This window comes from Gossypium hirsutum, chromosome D04 (genome assembly GCF_007990345.1).
Source record: "Gossypium hirsutum isolate 1008001.06 chromosome D04, Gossypium_hirsutum_v2.1, whole genome shotgun sequence".
Lineage (NCBI taxonomy): Eukaryota > Viridiplantae > Streptophyta > Magnoliopsida > Malvales > Malvaceae > Gossypium > Gossypium hirsutum.
The window spans coordinates 49,871,799-49,881,385 of NC_053440.1; the positions used below are offsets into that span (position 1 = coordinate 49,871,799).

Here is a 9,587-nt window from a genome sequence, read left to right on the forward strand (position 1 = left end):
ACGCGTGAAGAATGTGGCTCCAACATACTCACTTGAACATGAAGGTGAAAGTGTCCTTTTTGATCAGTTGTTTGCATTGCTGACTTCAGATATGCAGAATGAAGAAAGCTATAGGAGAGAATTAGCCTCTTGCACTGGGGCCCTTCAGACATCAATTACTCAGCATATGTCCAAGGAAGAGGAACAGGTTGGTTAGATATTTGAGGCAAATGCTGCAAATCAAACATTAAACCAGAAGCCAGATAAAAATTTATTTCCTAAAATATTGGTTGTTTCGTTCTTGATGTGTTATAGCAATTCTCCTACCTTATTTTGGAGGTGGATGAGGTTGTTATATACATTACTGAGATGTTTAACTTGATTGATCACTTGTCATGATGCATTCCATTTCAAATTTAGAATAAGGAGTTAAATCTTCTAACTCAAAGTTATCTTTTAGTTTCACATGCTTGCTTTGGAATTGACAGGTCTTTCCCTTGCTTATTGAGAAGTTTACATTTGAAGAGCAGGCGTCATTGGTATGGCAGTTTCTTTGCAGCATACCTGTTAATATGATGGCGGAGTTTCTTCCATGGCTTTCCTCCTCTATATCACCTGATGAACATCGAGATATGCGCAAGTGCTCATCTGCTGCAAGGAGTAATTTCACAGAAGGATGCAACTTCATCTCATGTCATGGTGACAGGGCCGTTCTAGGGTTAGTTCAATTAGTGTGGATATTGCGTTGATTAAGTTTATCTAAAATCTTTCCAACCAAGTTTCCTCTCTTAGCTGTGAATCACACTCTTCACATTCTTTCTAGGTCTGTTCTGTGAAGGGTTATTTGTCACCCTGTGTATGGGAATGGGTGTCACGACGCAGCCAGCTGTGAGAAATGTAACAAATTGCCAAAAAGGGCCCTGAGAGTCTGTCGATGTCGAAGTTTTTTTTTCTTTGTGGGGCTGTGTCTTACCCAAGTCGAAGTACTCGTGGATAAGTGGTTCTTCACTTGTGCATGCTTGAATTCTTCCGACAAAGTGGTTGTAAAAGGCAACGTAATATTCATATCGGGAGCTAACGCTTTGCTAAACTACCTAAGGATTCTACTCCTGTTCTCCTGTCCTATAGATTGGACTAATTATGCTTTGGCATAGATTGCTATCAAACCGGAGGAATTTGAGTGATGTCATAGACCCAGTTAATGGTTTTCTGCTGTCTGAGAAAAATACCAAATTTCTTGGGTGATTTTTTCTGACTGATTTATTCTGGCTTCCAATGAGCGGAGGCTGCAGTTTCATTGAGCTGAAGTATGCATCCTTTTCACATGTTGGTGATGGGACATTGTTTGCTCTGTGTTCGTTCCCACTTTTAATGCAGTAATCTTTGTTTGTCTGAATCTAGCGGTTGTTTTTTAATCTTCTATTAGCCTTAAGCAAACACTGTCCTCATCTTTCATCGTTTGATTATCTGAAGCTACAGCTTTATTGTATGCCAGGAAGAAGACTCTCATCTTTCTAATTGACTTCTTGGTGGTGAGATTACCATGTAAAAAAAATATAACCAATTTTTGAAATGGCCTATGTAATATTGTATTACGGACCAACTGCTATGGATTCTACCTTTATGGACATTGGCTTACCATCTACCTGTGTGATGTGTCACAACTTAGATGATCTTAATCTTCTCTCTTGACTTGCTGCAGTATTCGGCTGAGGCATAGAGTTATATTCCGTCTTGCTTTGTAGTATGCAGAAGCTGATCTTTCTTAACTCCAGGAGGTCATTGTGGGAAGAAGAAATTCAATTTAAATTTAGCAAGCTTCGGCGGCCTCCTATCGAAAATATATCTCAATAGTGCGGTGAAGTTTTTTTTTTCTTGACTCATCTTCTGCTGCTATGAATTCTTTGCTAAAATTTCTGTGCTCACAGGCTGATTCAAATATTTTTTAATGCGATGGGGTATTGGCAGGAAGCAATTTCCCACTTAGGTGAAGAAGCACGAGGCAAGTCATTTATTGCTTTAATTATGAGTGTCTGTCTGCTTTTTATAATTACACTACATGTTTTGTATTTCTTGAATTTTATAATGTTTGTATACCACAGACGTATCCTAACAGTTTTACCGCTTCTCCTTGGTAACTATGTTTTGACATCCCTTGTTATGCCGCAGTAGGTGCTCTTCCTTACGGTCTTGAGAATGGATGCGTCTTTGGTAGGTCATTATGGGAGCTTCCCATTAGCGTCGGAAGCATCTTTAGGCCCCCTAACTTAGACAGAGGAGAAACTCTTTTCACTATCTGTGGTGTCAGGCCTTGCAGATATTTGTCTTTCTTCTGGTGCAATTGGTGCCTGTCCTGCAAGAATACTTACTAGAACCCAGAAGGATATTGACCAACCATTCTGTGCATGCACCTCTATCTGTTCCACTGAGGAAAGGGCAGATGATAATAGAAGGCCGGTAAAGCGTGGAAATATAATTTTTCGGAAGAAACGGATTCTTTTCAGTTGACAGGAACAATAAATAACCATAAATTATCATGCAGTGATCAGTCTTGTTGTGTCCCAGCTTTAGGAGTGAATAGCAGTAAGCTGGGCATGAGTTCTCTGGCTGCAGCAAAATCTTTGCGGTCATTATCTTTTACTCCATCTGCCCCCTCGCTTAACTCCAGTCTTTTTAACTGGGAAACAGATATTAGCTCCAGTGATGTCAGAAGCTTACGGCCTATTGATAATATATTCAAATTTCATAAAGCCATCCGTAAAGATTTGGAATATTTGGATATTGAATCTGGAAAGCTAAATGATTGCAATGAGACTTTTCTTAGGCAGTTCACTGGCAGATTTCGGTTGTTGTGGGGTTTATATAGAGCTCACAGTAATGCTGAAGATGATATAGTATTTCCAGCACTAGAATCTAAGGAGTCTCTTCATAACGTTAGCCACTCTTATACTCTGGATCACAAGCAGGAGGAGAGACTTCTTGAAGATATTTCATCTGCACTTTCCGAGCTTACGCAGCTTTGTGAATACTTGAACGATAGCAATGTGAATGGTAACTTGAATGAAATTAACTCAGATTCTTCTGGGCAAAATGATACAATGCAGAAGTACATTCAGAAAGCCACAGAGCTGCAGGGCATGTGTAAATCCATTAGAGTAACACTGGATCAACATGTGTTCCGAGAAGAACTTGAGCTCTGGCCGTTGTTTGACAGGCATTTTTCTGTGGACGAGCAGGACAAGATTGTTGGTCGAATTATTGGTACTACAGGTGCAGAGGTGCTCCAGTCAATGTTGCCATGGGTAACTTCTGCTTTCTCAAGGGCAGAAAAATGGACATGGAAACGGCAACTAAAACACATGTTCAGTGAGTGCTAATGGTGGTGGAGGAATGATGATCTTCACCATCACATTGGATATTTCACTGGTTTGTTTAACTCTACTCCATGCTTTATATTTTTTTTATGTTTTTGGTCTGTTTTGGTTGTTGGGTACGAAATGTCAAATGTTTCTTCAAAGATATCTGATTAAGGTATATATCTCTTAATGAAATTAAAATTCCTTTTAGGCATTGTACATGAGAGTCTTGACCGGTGATCTCATCCTGGGGAATTGTTGAATCAGAATGGTGAAGCTGGTCAGAAGTTTCGGATTCTACCTTGATCCAAGGAGAAGCTATCTTTCAAATCTTATGACCAGGTTAGTCTGCCCATAATACACTCTTATGAGCAAGAGTGTGTCTGTATCATTTGCTTCTTTCTATCATTTGTTGGTTATGCCAGTCGCTGGATAGCGCACGCAGAGTCTCCTCAAACTCGAATTGATGTTCAAATGATGAGATTATATGGATGCTCTCCATCTTTTAGAATCTAGAGAACAGGATTTGGATGTGAACATAACAAAGAATTGTAAACTCCGTGCTGTTGCTGTGGAAACTATATACATGTAGGTTGCCTATGTAAGTCAGCGAACCATTCATGATAGGTTATTTATTTCTTTGCTTTCTTGGTCTAGGACCAACTTCTTAAACTTGATTCTTTCTTTATTAAATTGCAGGAAGGCTACAACTGATATGATGTGCATGAGCTGCCTGAAAATCCTGCCTGTTGGACCAGTTTGCACGACACCTTCATGTGGCGAGCTCTCAATGGCAAATGTACTACTGCAACATCTGCAAATTTTTTTGATGATGAAAGGTGCTACCCATTTCTTTAGATTTTTTTTTCTGAATTTCTTAATGCTAGATCTAAAGAGCATTTTCAATACTATTATGAAGAATATTAGAAATGTTGAGTAATTTTGAAAGTTGTTAATGAGTCTTTTCTGTCTATCATTCTGGAGCCTAAAGAAACCTCTCAAAACAATGGAGAATGCTTGTACCTGATTTGCTCCATTTCCAGCTTGGTTTATTGGGTAGAATTTCTAAGTCTGTCTTGGTCCCATTGTTGTAGAAAGACTGAGTTATTTTAGAAAGCAGTATTTTGTGAGAACTCTGAACAGGTTCTTATCGTCTGGAAACTTTTTTTTGTAACAAGCTGTTGTTTTGTTTGTTTCTGTTTTAGTATTCATCTTGTATGTCTCTTCCATTTATTTCAGGATGTCTATCATTGCCCATTCTGCAATTTATGCCGTGTTGGAAAGGGACTTGGTGATGATTTCTTTCATTGTATGGTGTGTTAATTGCTGTCTGGCCAAAAGTTGGTCGACCACAAGTGTCGAGAAAAGGTCTAGAAATAAACTGTCCTATATGCTGTGATTTTTTATTCACTCAAGTGAAGCGTAAGAGCACTTCCATGTGTCATTTCATGCATTCAGCATGTTTTCAGGTCTATTCAGTATTCCTTACTTTATTGTTTCCAGCTATTTTACTCTCATTCAACCAACGGATTCTTTCTGGCCAAAAAAAAAAGGGCAACGTTTTCTTTGATGTAGTGAGAACTATATTGTAGCGTGCTTAATAATAAATTCTGCACTTTTTGTTTTGTCAGGCATATGCATGCAGTCATTACATCTGCCAATTTGTAGCAAATCGATGGGAATTATGGCGGTAAGAAAATTATTTTTAAAAGCATATTACTGTTTTAAGTTATGATTACATATAAAATTGTTTTAGCAGTTGTAGAAAATCGATGGGAGATATGGCAGTAAGAAATTCTTTTTAAAAGCATACTACTGTTTTAAGTTATGACTACATACAGATTGTTTTAGGGTATAGGCAGGTTGATTTTTCTCAGGTTCAGGCATTTTATTTTGCATGCGTAACTTATATGATTATCATCAAAGTAAACTTCATTTATACTGTTTTCCTTGTCTCTTCAAATTCCAATAAAATTTTTCTAAGAGATGGATTATCCAAATAATATATTTACAAATGCTATAATTTAAGTTGATTTGAGAATAATTTCATTCAAAATTCTCAACCAATTCACACTTTTGAAACTCATTGATAAAAGTTTATATCTAAATTTGAAAAAATTGCCGCCTTTATGGATATTGTTAACACTCATGTCATTGCTATCATGAAGTTTGAGGGATCAGGATGTCATTTAATACTTTCTTTTCACTTGATCCCTTTACATTGTTGTAGCTTCTCTTGTGGGTTGGAATCTACTAGTTGAAAACTAAACTTGACACAAAGGAATTGTATTGACGTGTAGATGAGAGGTTACATTTGTTTAGGCTTTGTTTGGTTCATATAGCATGTTGGAGAAGTTAGGAAAGAAAATGGGGAGCATGGACGTCCTTAGTTTTGTTTGGTTTTATAGTTGAATATATAATGTTTGTTAAGGTGAACTATATGAGTTTATGGCCATAAGTATGTTGTGTGGAAATACTCATCTTTAATTTGGTGCAATTGTATGCATAAAACTTCCATTTTCTAGGCCAACATAATTATGTGGTTAAGGTGAACAATGAGTTTCGTAGGCTTAATATGCGGTTTATGGGCCTATATACTATGTTTAGATTTTCTAGTTAAATATTATGTTTATTATTCGAATGAGTTAAAATTTTATCTATAAAGAATCATTACTTTATCTTCATTGTTGATGACATAATATTTTAAAATAACTTGGTAAAAAACATTATGATTGTGGAAGTATTATCAAAATCAATAATGGTAAATGTATCAAATATCAAATGAAATATGTTTTTTTTTAGTAATTCTTTAGATGCTATTTAATGAAATGCATTGCTAATGTATCTATTTATATTGCTAAATATTAGTTTTAATTGATTCATAATTGTAACACTAATTAAATGGTAATAAATATGGATAATAAGTTTATATGAATTTAAATTTAATTAAGTGATAATAGCTAAACACTAATAATAAAAACATTATTAATAATATTTTATAATTATTTATCATTGGAAATAAACGTAAAACCTATTTATTAGTTTTATATTCCAGATTGTAATAGAAACATTATTGATAGAAATAGTTATAATTATTTTATATTATATTCATTGGTTTTATAAATATGAAAAAATATGAGAAATATAATTATTTTATATTATATCATTGGTCTTATTTTTAATTGGTCTTTTTTATCTTAATTTCTCAAATAGATATGAACTGTTCTATTTGCTGAGTTAGGCATTGAACTGACTTAATTAAGTGCAATTAGTATTTATAAAAAATATAGAATTTATTGTAAAATATATTTTATTTTGAACTTTGACATATAAGTTAAGAACAAATAAATAGATTTATGCAATATGTATACTATTAGATTACCAATATATTGATATTATTTTTATATGAAACTTACTCATTTAATTTCTATTAAGTATAAAAAATTAATTTTAACATGATTTAATTGTTATCATATTTAAAATAAATCATATCTATAGATAAAAATTATATTTATTCAATTAAAATATTTAATTATGAAAAATAATTTCCATTATTTTAAATTATCCAATTATATTTAATGATTTTATAAATTTAATTTTTATTAATTAATAATATATGATGTTATTTTTTAAGTAGAACTTTTAAAATCCCTTCAAAAAGATTTAAAAAAAATATGAATTAATTAATTTCACATCAATTTACTATTATGTTAATTAGTAGGTAATTAATATTATTTTTGTTATTATGACTTAACAATTATCAATATACTAATAAATTATTTTTAATGTCAATTGAGTAATATAATGAATGATAAAAAGTATTTTCATCAGTTCAAAAGTTTTCTAAACTTATGATTTTATAATTAATAGCTTTTAATGTTACATGTGTTGTATGTGATTTTCCTTATTTAATATTTATTTAGTTTTTAAATATTATACTTTAGTTGCAATAATTAGAGTAAAATAATATTTCTTATTTGAGTTATTTGAATGTAATTAAATATATTAACTTATCAATTTAAATATTATAATATAAAATTTTCAAATAATAGTTAAAGTATTTTTAACATATTTAACCTACAATATAGTTTTAAAGTATTTTTACTTTATGTAAGTGATAATTAAGATGCTTAGAATTCTAATTAAGTAATAAATCTTTTTTAAAATTAGTACAACTCTTTTTAACTAATAATTGTAATTTTAAATTCTAATTATTTTAAATGTGTAATTATCATAACTTCTATTAAATTATAATTGTTTTTAAATGTATAATTATCACGACTTCTATTTTATTTCAAATTTTAAACTAATAATCTAAATTAAATATTATAATTATTTTAAATGTGATTTAGTAATATGATGAAAATAAAAGTGTATTTTTGTCAGTTTAGAAGTTTTTCTAAACTCGTGCTTTTATATATATTAGATTATGATATTTCCTGCTTTTATAAAAATCCATTTAGAAGAAAAAAAAATTGAAAATGATTGTTCTTTATCATTTAAGTATTTGAGGTCTATTTAGTTTTGTGTACAGTTATTCTAAATCAAAGTTTTCATATCATATTGTACATTGAATTAAAGTCCATAGCAGCAGTTTTAGGATTTATATATCTGAAATATAATCATCTTAGTGCCCAACACATACTAAATGGTTGGTAGCTGATTGATGCTTGTTTCATTCATCATCCAGCGTTGCTTTTCATATATTGTTATCCTGACAGAACATGTGCCAAGAAGCTTCTACATAGAGTAATTAGCTACCTGAGACATTCCACTTATTCTCAAGCTTTTCTACTACCCCTTTTCAGGTTTACTTTGGCATGCTTGATGCCCTTTTGGCTTCTGAGCAGCTTCCTGAAGAATACAGGAACCGGTGTCAGGTAAACCATGCATGACTTTTTATGTGTTTTCAAGTTCTTCTCTTTTAGGAATACCAACACACTTGTGTTGTTTAACCAGGACATACTGTGCAATGACTGTGATAAGAAGGGAACTGCAGCATTTCACTGGCTGTATCATAAGTGTGGTTATTGTGGTTCATACAATACCAGGGTAATCAAGGTTGAGTCTGCAAATACCATCTGCTCAACCTCAAATATCTGAGGTATCTTCTCGCATGTTATTTTAGGTATGCAAACGCCTCAGAGCGTCCCCTTACGTGTAAGGCTGATAGTCTAAATCCAATTTTATCTATTTTCATCCCAATAGATGGAAGAAATTAGCCCTTTTTTTTTCCCCCTTTTTCTTTTTTGGATGTATGTTCATTGTTGTTAAAAGGCAGAGCAACTTTTACTTGCCTTTGTGCATATTGTTTATATTGCTACCTTGTAAGGGCAGAGAGGCTTTTGGTCGAAAAGAAAAGTAGGGGAATTTTCTGTAAGAAAACGAAAGGGCTATGTTGTTTTCACACTAGCAAATTGCAATCCCCAATTTCTTTACTTAATCGACCATTATATGCAGAGTGATAAGAATTTTGTTGTTTACTGGCTGCACTGACCAAGTAATCTTTGTTTCCCTCCTAAAGATCCTAGACTCAAGACATTTCAAACCCCTTTTTTCATATTTTTAAAGAACACTGTTCTGATATCCATGTCTGAATACCGTAAATACTTTCGAAGAAGAAAAAAGCATAGAGTAAGGCTAAGTTATTTAGATAGTAGTTTGGTTGTTATATGGAGAAGATGAAGTAGATAGTATGCTATTTGGCAATTAAAAGAATGCGATTGGTGTGAGAAACTTGGTAGAGTTGCAGCTACCTGGAGAGATGCAAACAACCCTTGCCCCCTGTTTTGGAAGTCTTCTATTGCAGAGGAAATTCAGGAGCCAATGCTTTCCACTCTATATAGCCCTTACCAAACAATATTTGTTGAAAGCTTCGTGCTATTGTGTATCCATTTAACTTCTAATAACATTTCTCCATAGACAAAGCTGGTGCAGTTCATCATTGCAACTGTAGTTAAGTTTGTAGTCAACGGAGGGAGACGGGGAGAGTGGTTATTAGGAGAAGCAGAGTCAGGGATTTTAAGGTTGCGCTTGAAACAATGGTGAATTCGATACTGGTGATCATCGCATATGATTTGGTCTATGGGACCCGAGTCAAAAGTGCATTTGTTGGGATGTATTGATTTGGGATTGTATTATTAGGTTCAAATTTGGAGATGTATTATTTCAAGGAACTGTTACAGAAGACATAAATACATTAGAGAAAAATCTCTTACAAATGGTAAAATAGAGATAAATATATTAAAAACA

The 9,587-nt window shown here is 33.1% G+C and overlaps 1 pseudogene; it reads left to right on the forward strand.

Annotated features, from left to right (window-relative positions):
- The first annotated feature begins 1 nt into the window (after position 1).
- On the forward strand, positions 2-8,567 carry LOC121216127 (zinc finger protein BRUTUS-like; annotated as a pseudogene).
- Positions 8,568-9,587: the final 1,020 nt, after the last annotated feature.